Raw genomic sequence first — 12,891 nt, 5'->3', positions numbered from 1 at the left:
TCATGAATTAACAACCCAAATTAAAAGCAAACAAATAGTGAAGTATTCTGTAAAAATGGAACAATATGTAAAAAGTGTGTGTATGTATAATGTTTAAACACATGTATATATACACACATATATAGTATATTCACAGAATATAGTATAAATTCATATATAAAAAGTTTTTATAGTATATTAAATATGTAAAATTGGCTGTGTGTGGTGGCTCACGCCTGTAATCCCAGCACTTTGGCAGGCCGAGGTGGGTGTATCACCTGAGGTCAGGAGTTCAAGACTAGCCTGACCAACATTGGAGAAACCCCTTCTCTACTAAAAATACAAAATTAGCCACGTGTGGTGGCACATGCCTCTAATCCCAGCTAAAATTTCAGTAAGCTGACATTGTGCTATTGTACTCTAGCCTGGGCAACAAGAGTGAAACTCTGTCTCAATAAATGAATAAAATAAAATATGTAAAATTGGTGGATTAAACAGACATATAAGCATTCTTTCAGATGACCTTAGAAAAACACAATGCATTGACTCAAAAGGTGGAAGTATATATTCCCCAAGTTGGGGTATGAAATAAAAATGTGGATGTACATATTCTAAACTCTAAAAAAGAAAAATCAGATTTGTTTTTATTTTAATTGAAACTTAAATAATTTTATTTTGAAACTATATAATATACATATAAAAAACTAATGCAAAGGTGAAATTTGGCTTTCTCTCTTGATCAGAGTTTTCATGTAATATTAAAGGATAATGAAAGATGTTTGTTTGCCTTTTGAATAAACTCAGGAAAAAGAAGGAAAAGAAAAGAGACAAATTGTTTGGAAAGTTTACCTTCTATCAATGAGTAAATGTTTTTGCCTGTTTAAAGCTTCTGAGTTATCATTATTGTGACCTGGAATTCCATTCTCTAATTTCAAGTGTTTTAAATCTTTAGCATATTTGATAGACTTCCAAAAATCAAATATCAGCTTTCAAACAGTCTTTTCTGACCTCTAACTTTGGTATGCTACAGTGGACCCCTGAAGCATCCAAAAGAGAGGCATACAGGATTATTTGACATGTTAAGTTATGTGGGAAACATTGTCAAAATAAAAATTAATGTTTAATCTTCTTCAGGTTATATTTTACTGAATAATATTAATATTTGCTCCAAAATTGTATGGAATTCATAATAATAAAACCTTATAGACAAATCATTTTAATATTAATTGGTTTGGCCATAAGGTGAGATTCTCATAAATACTTTATAACCCTTTACAAGTCTTGTTTAAGAGCAGATTCATGCTCTAAGAAAACCCTGTTATGATTTATTCCAATGTTCAATTTCCAGAAAAATCTTAGACTATTCCTTTAAATTTAGCCAATATGTTCACCCACAGAATTTTTTTACACGGTTATTTTTTCAAAAATCTTCCCCAATTTGCTCAAAGTTTCAGCTTTATCCTATCTAATTTTAAACAATCCTTTAACCCTCTAAAAGAGGGAAAAATTTATATTCTCATGCTTATAGTCTTTAACTAAAAAGCACATTTCACTTTCCTCACACACCTTGCATGTAAAACTTCCCCCCCCCCCAGTGGTCTCAATTACATGTTACAGTGTTAACTCTTAGCATTTTTAATTTTTGGTGAAAAACCTAGTAAGTGATTTTAATTATGTATTAGGTACAGAGCCTAGGACACCAGACAGAACTGTACATAAAGTCTGACTCTTTACAGCATAACCAAGGGGCTTGGCTAACTCAGCAAGTCTCCAGGCCTTTCCTAGAATCTAATAGCTCCAAAGCAGTTAAGTCAAACAATTTTGAAAAGTCAAAGAAACAGTTTATTACCCTAAAGCATTTAGTAAACCTAGTTAATATCTGACCTGCCTAATTTAGACCAACTGTCTTTGTTTTACCAATAATCTTTAACACTTTTTATTTCTCAAAGCTTACTAAAGTCACATGAACTAAAAGACATTTAATTTTTCTGACAACATATTTAAGTGCTTATATTATTTTATGCCAATTAATAAGAGCTCTTTCATATCTAAACTTTTCATACATAACACCTATGAATACGCAGAAAGATAAAAGGAGATCCAATAATTATAAGAAATTTTTGTCAGTTTTTAAGTTTCTTAATTCAGTTACTGGCTTCAGGGTAGAGTCTTTGGAGGACGTAGACTAGGAAAACATGCAGTTTCTAGGGCTTAAAAAGCAGACACAGCTGTAAGACAAAACAGATCCCCCTAAATTCAGGGTCCCAGTTTTATACCGGATTCTGGATCCCCAAAAGAGAAACACCATGCAACTAGACAGTGCAATGATTTTACCATGCATTTCATTGCAAAGCAACTCAAAGCTGATCAGCCCATTCTGTGATTAACCCGTCCCCATGGAAGTCTTATCTCTGTGAGGGGTGGGGACATTTCCATACTTTCTAAGTGACCAAGAGTATGCTTCTCAGATCCAAATGTACAAATAACTCAGTATTCCTTGATAACCGCCATTTGCATTCCCTAAATGTATATTTGCCTTAGATTTTAAAAGGAATCTATCTGCATTCGATTCCTGGTGTTTCATAAGAAAAACAAAGGTTTTTCCCAAAACGGGCTTTGTGGCATCTCTATTTTTTCCCAAGGAATCCAATCTGTTAGAGCTAGAAAGTTAACTTTTAATTAAGCTGGCTTTTAATCATAAGAACCTTTTAAAAATATTTTAAATCTCTTATCCAACTTTAGCCAGGCCAAATGACCAATATTTCTGACTTTTGAACTTTACCAAAGGCAACCTCCCAAGTGCTCAGAGAAAGGAAAATAAGTTGTACATGGAGGGGAAGAGTACAACAAATGGAAAAAGTCACACAGGTATCATCCAGAAAGTACTCACACCTAGGCCAGGTATGAACCTGGGCCGCAATTTTAAAATGGCAAAACCTTAGCTGCTGAGCTGCAGCATGGGCTGGTTTCCATTGCTTTTCCCAGAAGGAGCATAGAGCAGTCAATTTTGAGCTTGCAGTGCTTTTTAACTGATCTAGATAATTTTTAGAGCTAACTGTGACAGGAGCCCCCAATTCCTGTTTCCTGGATGTCAGAGATCAAGAGAAAGCAGCAGCATATGGTTGCAAGATAAAGCTCCCAAAGACATAAAACAAAACAAGATGGAAACCCGATCCAATTTTGTTTGTTTTTTTGTTATGGACCAGCTTGCTGAGCTGTCTTGAACAGCCGGCTTATGGAACCTAGGCCTGCATTTCACCCTATGTTACCCCATTTTATGACAGAAGGATGCAGAAACACCAGTTCATAGCATAAAATACACCAGATTTGCTACAGTTTCAGAGTAGCCTCACAAATCCATTTTTTTTCATTAGCTAAAACTATGTAAGAGATAGTAATTTTTACCATTCCTACAACTGCTTTGCACAGAGGAAAGAGAAGGGAGAAAAGCATTGCCTGCAGCAGGCTGGAGAATGGGAAGAGCTCAGGGAGGCCAGAGAAAGACCCACCCTTTGCAGCAACACTGAATCAAAAGTTCTGGTGGCTGCTTGTTGATTGCAAAGGGATCTTTTCCAGGAAACTCAAAAGCTCTTGAGTTTCTCCCTTTGGGGAGAAAAAGCTCCTCATGCCCTGTGATCCTATACATACCTAATCCTGTCACAACCATCAGCGAAGAGTGCCAGGCAGATTAATACAAAGAGAATAGTATTATATACATCCCATTATGCCAAATCAATTTTTAATCAAGCGGCACTATTCTGAGGGGAGGGCATCTAACCCAATCCCATCCTTTACCCAGGTAAAATTTACCCTGTTACTTACCCAGTGTCAGCCAACTGTTGCTGCAGTCTATATCTTTTGAATCAGGATAGTAACTAAGCTAAAAGGTTAGCAGATTTAGTTTTTAAAATCAATTAGTCATTCACACTTTTTATTTGCCTTTCATAAAGTCTTTAAATAAAAATACTGAAATTTTCTTAGAAGCCCATTCAAAAATGGGCGAAGGATATGAACAGATACTTTACAAAAGAAGACATACAGGAGGCCAACAAACATATGAAAAAATGCTCATCATCACTGGTCATCAGAGAAATGCAAATCAAAACCACATTGAGATACCATCTCACACCAGTTAGAATGGCGATCATTAAAAAATCGGGAAACAACAGATGCTGGAGAGGATGTGGAGAAATAGGAACACTTTTACACTGTTGGTGGGAATGTAAATTAATTAAACCATTGTGGAAGACAGTGTGGCGATTCCTCAAGGACCTTAAAATAGAAATCCCATTTGACCCAGCAATCCCATTACTGGGTATATATGCAAAGGATTATAAATCATTCTACTACAAGGACACGTGCATACGAATGTTCATTGCAGCACTGTTTACAATAGCAAAGACCTGGAACCAACCCAAATGCCCAACAATGATAGACTGGATAGGGAAAATGTGGTACATATACACCATGGAATATTACGCAGCCATCAAAAACGATGAGTTCACGTCCTTTGTAGGGACATGGATGAACCTGGAAACCATCATTCTCAGCAAACTGACACAAGAGCAGAAAATCAAACATCGTATATTCTCACTCATAGGTGGGTGTTGAACAATGAGAACACATGGACACAGGTAGGGGAGCACTACACACTGGGGTCCGTTGGGGGGAAATGGGGGAGGGGCAAGGGGATGGGGAGGTGGGAAGAGATAGCATGGGGAGAAATGACAGATACAGGTGAGGGGACGGAAGGCAGCAAACCACACTGCCATGCGTGTACCTATGCAACAATCTTGCATGTTCTTTACATGTACCCCCAAACCTAAAATGCAATAAAAAAAATAAAATTTAAAAAAAAAAAAAGCTTCTTTATATCAATAGGCATTCCTAGATGAGACTAATTTAGGAGCCCTCATTTTTAAATGCACGTCTGTGCAGTGTTGTTCATTTGGAACGTTCTGTAAGTTGTCTTTAGTAAGATTTCACCATTTCTGTAAGACCGCTGCTTAGTTCTTCAGAAATTAAGGATTTCATTTTTACCTCAAATATTGGCTTTGTCTCAGGTTTCCTGGATCAACTTACCCAGTGATTTTTTCCTAAGCACTCAAGAAAAATGAAACAAAAGAATAGAGCACAAAACTTCCTGTGAATTCCCAAAAGCCAAAATTTATACCCCCTGCAATATTACCATTTATTATCCGTTTCTTTCTAACCCAGTTAGATATAAGAGTCCTCTAGTTGAATCCAAGCCAGTTAATTACTGGATCCAATCCAATCCTGGACCCACTCCAGTTTCTGTCACAACTCCCAAACCCAGTTTGGATCAGAAATTTGCTCAATGAAACTCAAAGGGCTCCCAACACACATCTGTGGGGCTTCAGAATCTGAGAGAGAACTTACCATGATCCCCAGCTGCTCCAAGAGAGCAATGGGCACAATGGGCCAAGTGGGAACCACACTCAGTGCTCCTGGGGGTTGTTAGAAGCTCAGCTTTGGATCCCAGTTCTGACGCCATCTGACCAAAGAAAAACTTCAGCTGAATTAAAATTAAAGGAGTTTAACTGAGCATGAACAATTTGCAAATTGGGCAGCCTCCTGAGCCAAAATAGGCTCTGAGACCCCAGCATAGCCACGTGATGAAACAAGATTTATGGACAGAAAAGAAAAGTGACATACAGAAAACGGAGGTGAGGTACAGAAACAGCCAGAAGGTTACAGCTCAGTGTTTGCTTTATTTGAACATGGTTTGAACAGCTGACTGCCTTTGACAAAACTCAGTTATTTGCACAAGTGTAGGCTATGGTCTGTTTACACCTCTACCTGTTATAGTTCACAATGTACAGAGAAACTTTTAGGCAGAACTTAAAATGTCTAAAGAGTTAGATTTAGCCTAAACTTGATTGAACAAGTCCTAGAAGCAAGGAGCAGCCCTCTTGCCCAGAGTGTCATATCTAAATGCAACTTTTCCGTGTAAAGCACCAGGACTCCTTGGACAAATGGCTAATCCAGAGTCTGGAGTAGAAAATGTACAAGATGAAATACCGTGTTGTACTTGAAAGCAAGAAATCCAACTAAATGAAGGAGCACTACAAGCCACTGGCTAAATACTGGAGAACTTGAGAGTCACCAAGAATAATAACTGCCATAGACTGAAACCACAAACTATGTTAACATCTATGGGTACCTAAAACACAAGGAAAATAAAATGGACAACAAAACAGAGCACAAATTATAGATCTCCTTAGAGGTTTACTAGGGCACAAACTCATTATTTAAAAATAAAAAATGAGAAAGAACCAAGCATCTATTTAGCCTTTCTTCAGTCCACTTTCAGGGTCACCAAACTGCTGATGAAGAAAATATCTAAATCCCTTAGGTGAATATTTGAAACTCTTAAGAGACAAATGACATTCAAAATTTCTATTACTGTTACTATTCATGAATTTTTACAATTCTAAAGTCAAACAGCCAGATACAATGTACCTCTTGGTTGAATGCAGTGATATGCTTAATTGGATGTTCAATAGCTACCAATTTACAGAAAATTCAGAAACACAGTAAGAGAGAAACATGTCAAACAATACCTATCTAATCCAGAATGTGTTGAAATTTTTACAGGACAAATGGCACACTTTTGTAAACCTGTAAATTGGAGAGACAGTGTGAGTGAGAGAGAAAGAGAATGAATAATTATACAATTAAAAGTGATGTAAGAGACAAATCAGCCACATAGAATATGTAGTTAGACCTTGTTTGGACCAGAATCTTTATAAACCAACTGTAAAAAGATGTATCAGATATTGCTGTAATTTTTTTCTTAATTATATTGTCATAGTTTATATATATATACATACATATATATTTAATTTTATTATCTGTTATATATATTACATGAAGTATTTATAGGGAAAAGTTATGTGATGTCTAGGATTTGCTTTAAAATACTCCAAAAAAATAATCGATTTTGAGGATTTAAAAACAGTAAGGAGAGAAAGTTGGTCATTATTAAAACTTGGTTAATGTACTTTGGGGTTTAATTAATTAGTCTCTCTACTTCTACATGTATTTGCAAATTTCCATAATAAAAAGCTACACATTTGTTAAAGCACACACACACACACACACACAGACACACACACACAGACACACACACAGACACACACAGACACACACACACACAGACACACACACACACAGACACACATGCACATACAGACACACACAGACACACACACACAGACACACACACAGACACACACAGACACACACACACAGACACACACACAGACACACACACGCAGACACACACACACAGATGCAGACACACACAGACACACACACAGACACACACGCACGCACACACACATGTATGCACACACACACAGACACACACACGGACACACACAGACACACACACACAGACACACACACAGAGACACACACACAGACATACACAGACACACACACAGACACACACACAGACACACACAGACACACACACAGACACACAGACACACACACACACACACACAATGGTATATTTTAGTTTCTAAAAATATTGAAACCAAATTATTGCTGAAGAAATTATTCTTTTGGGAGCTAAGTAAAGGCTTTTAGAAAACCTGAAAATTGCATGGTTCTCTATTTCTCTGCCTTCATTATCATATCATAAAAATGGTATATATATTATTCTACAGTGAAAGTTTGGAATAAGAAGTATATTATATTGCACTTAAAATGAGAATAGAACTCAACGATAATATTTCTAATAGGTGTCCAATGTATAGTTTCTTTAAAGGAGAGCAAAACATTCTTCTAGTTTAATATGCTGTTTCTAAAATTCATATACAAGCTCGGAACAGAAGGAATATTCTACAACTATTTCAAGATGGAATGAGTTTGGGAAACTTCCTAAAATTCCAAGTTTCCAATTTATATGTGACAGGTAATTGGAGGCCAGGTCAAACTTCCTAACATAGTCATCTGCAAACCCATTTTTCTAAAAAGAGGCTGTATCCTAAAGGTTTATTTTTAAGTACAGGATTTGTGCCTTTCTACTTGCTCTTTTTGTTCTCCAACCAACCTGAAAACATTGTACTTAATGGGTGGGCAATTAATGAATGAATAAACTAGTCTGGGAAAAATTAGAGATCAGAATGCCTAATACAGCTCTAAGAGGTTAAGCAACTAACAGTTAAAAGAAAGAACTGCTGAAAAAGTGAAGCACCATTTACTAGAGCCACATCAGGGAATGTTTTTCAAGGCAGCTGCACAAATACAGTATACTCATAGGGGTGGGGTAGTTTTCCCCCTGCAAATGTTTGGAAAATACACCTTCTAGGCTTCTGCTTCCTTATGCAGATCCATAGAGTATATTAATGGCTAGCAAACAGTAACATGTTGTGTCTGATTGCTCAGGGCATTATTTTTTTTTCTCTGAAGTTTGCGTCAGGGAATATTTTTCAATATGTTTCTAAAGGTCATTTGGAATCTTCTTGAAACTAAGAAAATAATGAGATGCCTGGAAATGCTGAGACACTTCCTTTCTAATTCATAGCTGAAAATACAATAACCCTTTATGTATATGTCATTGTCAAGACAGCCTTCATTTTCTGCACAGATGCTCACATACCTGAAACTAAACTTTAAGTATAATCAGTACTGAAATTGTTAGAATATAAGGTTCTAAACTCCTATCCTAAAGCATTTATTTCCAGCAATATAACTTCATTCCTGTCACAGGAGATTTCTAATAATTAGAAAAGAGTTACTAAAATGGAGAAGATGGCTAGGCATGGTGGCTTCTGGCTATACTCCCAACATTTTGGAAGGCTGAGGTTGGAAGACCGCTTGAGTTCACAAAGTCCTCACGAAGGTGCAGCTAACGATTCACCCTGTGTTGACTTTAAACATGTCTCATTTCCACCTCAGTAAACAGCAATATTATTTAATGTAAAATTCTCTGCAAACAATGCTTTTCAATTCTAATGAAATCAGTAAAGATGATGCAGATGATTAAAAGAATGATTTTCCTTCCATTCGTAAAGTACAGTTATTTACTTTTGAGTGAGTAAGTTGATGCTATTTACTGCTTATAAATTAACACAAACATTTACTGTGGTAGCTTGCAATCATTAGATAAAACAAAAGTTTGACAATAAATTTGACTCTTTTAAAAATCATGTCAAAGTGTTCCATTCTGAGGAGTGTGTGATAGGGAAGACGTAGAAACCTACAACGTTAGAGCTGAAATGAACCATTAAACTAAATTCATCTACCCTCTTACTTTTTTACAAGAGGAAACAAGAGGTTCAGAGAGGGGAGTTTATTTGCTCAAAGTAATTAGTCTCAGTATAGGGACTGGAACTCCTTAAATAAGGAAAACAGAAAAACAGTAATGTTGAGAGAAGGAGGATGTATTAACATCTCTTAGGGCATGTAAATCTGGCTTTCCAACTTGGGTAAAGCAGTAGCCATTCCTCTCCTCTTCAATTTGCATTTCTTCCTTCGCTATGTATTTACCCTTGATGCCATTTCTAAACAAATGGGAAATGCAAGAGGTGAAAAAGGATTGAGGCAGGGGTGCTCATATCCAAGATGATACAGGTTTATTTGAGCTGATTAATTTAGGTTGGACCTGTTCTGTCAGTTTTCACAGTAAACGCTAATTCCTCTGTGCAAATAAGAAGTTTCTGGGAACCAGAGCGTAAGATGGGCAATATAAAATGTAGATAACAGCTTCCTCTTGATCAGATCCTGTTCCAAAGCCCTTTACATGGATAATCTTATTTAAACTGCTAAACTCTATAAAGTACGTATCACACATGATATAAAAAGGCACATACAATTTTAATTGAATTACACAAACACCTAGTTAATTAATGGTTGAGCCAGAACTTCAACCCAAACCCTGTGATTCTAAAGACAGTACTCTTGACAATTGTTCCGTGCCAGATCTAAAAATTATTCCAATTCTATCATTACATTTGTACTCACAGTACATTGTCTATTGTTTTATTTAAGTTAATAATATCAACCACATGCAGCATATGTTTTAACATAATTCATAATCAATGTCACTGATAGGATTTTTAGTTTCTTTGTCTTGAGGGTGGGAGGTGATTCCTGTGAAAATTAAATTCATCAGTCTATTCAACGAACAGTACCTATTTTACATATCACGCATCAGGCATGGAGATACAATGGCAAAGAAGCAAGACATATGGAAGACAGAAGGTATAATGAAGAATCAGTGACAATTAAAAATCCAAGATAATTTTACCTATTTATGTTATATTGAGAGAATTTACATAAAGTAGAAGAGATGGCAATATGAATAAAAAAGAAAACAAGGTAATCTCTAGAAGCTGAATTATGAAGAATAATTTCCAAGCAATATTGAGTGTTGCAAACAGTGAATGTTGAACATCTCCATTCTTCAATATTAATTAGAGTAGGAGGAAGACAAAAACTGTTTTTGAAGGTATAATCTTTAGAGAGATTTCACTGGGACAGTGAGTGAGTAGAAAAAGGATGTCTCTCTTTAGCTCTCAAAAGGACATTTTACCCATATTTATTTCTTACTCTTCCCTGAACTAATAATGAAAAGGTCAAGAAAAAATTTTAAACCTCCTTTCTACAGCATTTCTTAAGGAATGGCAACATGATTAACAGACAGTATGACCTTCCAGAACATACAGCATGAAATGTGATTTTAAAACATTTTTTTTCTCCCAAGTTAAATCACAATACTAGAGAGGGAAATGAAACTTCCTGTTAACCCTAAAATGGGAAACAGCAGGGATCTTGAAACTGATTTTCATTTATCGCATTCCTCTAACCCAGTGTACTTCTCCTTCATCAAATTGCAAGTAAACAAGTTCATGTTCATGTAATCTCCACATAAAATTGATTGAGAACTTCTGGGCTGTTTTCTAAAAAGATTTGTATACATGTCCACACTAGTACATTAGACTTAGAAAAAACTGCTGCATTAATTCTCTTTGTTCTATTCTAGGACAACACATGTAATTATCCTTTAAAGCTTGCTGAGGAGGGTGACTCATACTCAAATATGTCTCTGCTTCCAGAGTGCAGCAGTGAAAAAAGTGATGATCACTTCTAGTCTCTGTCTACTTCTTTAAATCTCAGCTCCCAAAAAGTGGAGGAACTTAAAATTTTCTCTTTCTTTTAGTCCTTTGGGATTGATCCATTGTTAACTTAATCTTTATAAAAGAAAACATTCTTAAGGATATAGAAGTGGATTCATTTGCTGCGATTTGATTGGTACTGAGTGGCAATTGGGCTTTAATACAAAGAAAAAAAATTCTAACAGCCTGTGTCATGCACAAGGTTTTCACATTTAACACAGCTCCTGTACATGGCAGATGCTTCACAAATATGTTTAATGAATGGATGAATCCCTTTCAGTCCAATAGTTCAGAAGTATCTATCCTATCAAAGTGCAACTAGCGCTATTTAAAATCAAGGCCCTTAGTGAACTGAACAGGTGAGGCCTCTATAGGGGCAACGGAAGGTTAGCCGAGTCCTTCAAGGTTATCCACAGGCCAATTAATTCAGAGAAGATTTCAACGACGGAACACTCTCCAATTAACTGCTCTGCACAGCACCTTGGACAAAAGGCCATAAAAATTATAAAAGTCTGTCAGTGGACCTTATACGTTATAATTGTTTGTTGATGATGCTGGTATTAATATTAGATAAACAGAAACTGTGCCAGTGATGAAATTATTGCTCTGGGAACAACACTAGCAGTGAGTTATTAGAAATGACAGTTGAAGGCCAGGTGCGGTAGCTCACACCTATAATCCCAGCACTTTACGAGGCCAAGGTGGGTGGATCATGAGGTCAGGAGTTCAAGACCAGCCTGACCAATATGGTGAAACCCAGTCTCTACTAAAAATGCAAAAATTAGCAGGGAGTGGTGGCGTGCATCTGTAGGCCCAGCTGCTGCGGAGACCAAGGTTGCAGTGAGCCAGGATCGCTGGGATCACGCCAGCACTCCAGCCTGAGGGACAGAGAGAGTCTATCTCAAAAAAAAAAAAAAAAAAAAGAAAGAAAAAAATGACAGTTGATAATCTTCTGGAAAAAAATCAGAGGTGTTTAAGGCACTGCAGAGAATACAAAGAAATACAAGGAGGAGAAAAGGCTTTTCCCCTGTGTAATGTATATTACCTTATTTAATGCTTGATAAAAACACTGAAAGTGGGTATCTGACCTTATGTTATAGATGTTATAGAGGCTCAGACAGGTTAATTTTACCTTGCTTGAAGTAGCATAAATAGCAAGAAAATGAACTGACAAATCAGAAGCGCATTCTTTATTATTCTACTCTGAAAATCCATGCTAAGCACCACAATACCCTTGTAGATATCTGGGTACAGAGAAAATTCAAGTACTGTGCCATATGTTAGTGGCATCCAGGTTTATAACAGGCTCACCTAAGAGGTTTGTGAATGAGGATGAGAAACATATTTACAAATTGGTTTTAGAAATATTTTTCACTGGTTTGTGTTACTGAGCTAGTACTATCAGAATACTCCACCTCTCAGTTTTACCTAAATTAGCTGAATGATTACTTGCATCTCTAGTTTCATATCACCTGAAGGATTTGGTGTTCAGGGTCTTATTTTGTCATGACAGAATCTGCATACTTTAGCCACCAAGGAATAAGCTGTTTAAGGTCAAATTAAAAAAAATTATCTTCTTATGCTCTGATATGCTTTGGCTGTTTCCTCACCCAAATCTCATCTTGAATTGTAGCTTTCATAATTCCCACATGTTGTGGGAGAGACCCAGTGGAAAGTAATTGAATCATGGGGTGGGTCTTTTCCATGCTGTTCTCGGGATAGAGAATAAGTCTCACGAGATCTGACGGTTTTATAAAGGGGA

Source organism: Saimiri boliviensis, chromosome 5, assembly GCF_048565385.1.
Source record: "Saimiri boliviensis isolate mSaiBol1 chromosome 5, mSaiBol1.pri, whole genome shotgun sequence".
Taxonomy (NCBI): domain Eukaryota; kingdom Metazoa; phylum Chordata; class Mammalia; order Primates; family Cebidae; genus Saimiri; species Saimiri boliviensis.
Note: the sequence above shows the minus strand (reverse complement) of the source record.